Source organism: Gossypium arboreum, chromosome 7, assembly GCF_025698485.1.
Source record: "Gossypium arboreum isolate Shixiya-1 chromosome 7, ASM2569848v2, whole genome shotgun sequence".
Lineage (NCBI taxonomy): Eukaryota > Viridiplantae > Streptophyta > Magnoliopsida > Malvales > Malvaceae > Gossypium > Gossypium arboreum.
In genome coordinates, this window is record NC_069076.1 from 88,321,468 (window position 1) to 88,324,536 (window position 3,069).

The following is a 3,069-nucleotide window of genomic DNA, read 5'->3' on the forward strand; positions in this document are numbered from 1 at the left end:
TAGTAGATATTTATGATGATTCTTCCATGAAAAATTGAATAAAGAAAATGACTAAATTGGAAAATTGAAATGATTAAATATGATAATAAACTAACATCATCGTATTTCATCATCTTTCCCAATTTAAAATACATGGAAACCCTAGCTAAGAAAAAAAAGTTCAAACAAGCTTAACTGGCTCAATTGGGTAAGCATTCTTGTCTCGTTTTTAGTAATTTTTACATTTCCGAGATCGTAATAACCTAATCTAGCTATTTTGGGGATCAATTTGTAAAGTTATCAAAGTATTAAAATTTTTCCATGGATGAGTATGCTAAAATTTTTAAATTTATGGTAGAAAAGGAAAGGTTGTTGATAGATAAACAACTTTTGTAAAGAAAATTTCATGAAATTGTGATTTAGGGACTAAATTGAAAAGATGTAAAATTCATGGAAAGTTTCTAATTTTTGTGAAATAAATGGGCTGTAAATGTTATATGAAAAATTTGGCTAGGCTTGGATTAAGTGTAACACCCGCAACCCGTATATGTCGTCAGAACAGGGTTTCGGAGCATTACCAGATTTTTCAGAAACATTTACATATAAATCATGCAAGTTACTAATTAAATTCCGAAATCATTTGTAACGTCCCTTAAATGGACCCTCGAGGTCCAATACAAGCATTAGAATTAAGTCGGGACTAAATCGAAATCTCTAAGAAATTTTTGCGAAATTTAAAAATTTTCTAAGTTACAGGACTTACATGCCCGTGTGCTCCGAGGTACACGCCCGTGTGACCTTGGGACACACCCCTGCTACAGGCTGTGTTCGACCCTGTGTAACTCCTTGACTTGTGCATACGGCCATGCCACACGCTCGTGTGCTAGGCCGTCTGTTCAATTAATTCATTTCGAAATTAGGTGCAAGTTTCACACGACCAAGACATACGCCCGTGTAGCACACACGGTTGAGACACACACCCTTGTCTCTGCCCGTGTGCTCAATTCTGAGCATTTTGTTTTCTCAAATTTAAGGTGCAGAGGACACACGGCCTAACTATACGCCAATGTACCCGGCTGTGTGTCACACATGGTCTAGACACATGCCTGTGTGTCTGCCCGTGTGGACAAAATGAAATCATTTCTAGCTTCATTTCTCACCTAAAATCACACACCCATGTCCTGCACTAAAACTCACATCCATAAACCAACCAATCCAAGCATTGAATTCAAGTAATTTATAACATCTAACATGATATATTGGTACATGAATTTATGCTTTTAATCTTATTTTTTAAAAGCATACTCATTTAACCTTTCTCAATCAATCAATAATGAACACTTATGTTATCCAACATAACCAATGGCTAAATTACAATAATCATTTACATTTACATGCCAATATGACCAATCTAACCTATACATGCCATTATAACCATAATTGTTTCACCATATTCACCAAAATAGGCCAATGGATAGTATGAGTGATCTCCGCCAAGCTTCCAATCCAACGAGCTTCCGATTTACTCTAAAACAAGGAAATAAAACTAAGTAAGCATAAAATGCTTAGTAAGTTCGTATAACATGGTACTTAACTTGCCATTCATTCTATTTTGAGGTAAATATGTAAGGCATATTCAATCAGTTTGCCCTCAAGCCCTACACATATCCTCATTGCCTTTGTTAGTCATATAATCCATAATAACAACATAAACATGTATGGGCTCAAAAATAATCAAGTTTCCATGCACATATGTTTTCCAAAACATGTATTCATTTAACATGTATAAATCATATCTTTATAGTACAAGTATCATTTCATAATAGTTCATCTCGAGTTCAGATTATTTCATATCAGAACTTTACCCATATTACTCAGAATATCAAGGTCACGATTAGTACACTCAAGGTGTACAAATTTATAATCAAGAATGAACATTTATTCATCAAATAAAGTCCATGTACAAATATCATCATCTCATTTTCTCATATATCAGTTGTCATATATCATCATTTTCTTATATATCAGACGAATACGTATAATAAATCATTTCTTATTCATATGTTCTCATGTCAAGATTTTTACCCGTCGAATTTATCTGAAATATTAATGGTTACACAGGTAGTACACTCGAGGTGTACAAATCAGCATCCGTCAATTCATATTCATTAGTACCCATAAGCTACTATTTCAAAGAGTACACTCTCGAGCTGTACATATATACAATAGGATTACCAGTCCAGGCTAAATCATTTTTATGACAGATGCTCTACAGAGCTTGATCCGGATTACCCGTCTGAGCTAAATCCAATCCATAACATATGCTTGAGGGGGCTTATATCAAGATTAACCGTTCGGGCTAAACCCTTTCAGGAATGAGGTCAATAGGATTACTCGTCCGAGCTAAATCCCACTAGCAACAAATGCAGGACCTCATTCATTTCGGGAAATCACATTTATCCATCGATATTCATTTATTCAAACGGAAATTTAACATTTTTCAAGTATTATCGGGCATGTGATTATTTCATACATCTATATTCATCCATATAATTCAAATGATCACATTCCACATTCATTCCAAGCATAAAAGTGACATTTTCATCGTTTATCCTTTATCATCTATCGGGCATTATCATTTAATTCAAACATTTTTTATCGGCTTGATTGAATATGTAATCATTTCACATATTTATGACATTTATACAATTTACATAAACAAAATTAATGCAAGCATGTAAATAAACACAATTTAGTTACACGAACTTACCTCGACAAATGTTCATGTACATAAATCTACTAATCCGACATTTTCCTCTTTTCCTCGTTCTAACTCCGAATTTGGTCTATCCGGATCTATACGAGTAAATCTAACGTCAATTTATCACATTTCACATTCATGGGGGCTCAATTTACATCCTAGGAAAAATTACCATTTTACCCCTAACTTTTCCATAAATTACAATTTCATCCCTAGGCTTGGAAAATGAAATTTATGCAATTTACTCCCTATTCCAAGCCTAAGCGAAATTTAAACATAGAATTTACAGAACATATATTCGTAAAAACTCAGCATTTTTCTTCAATTTC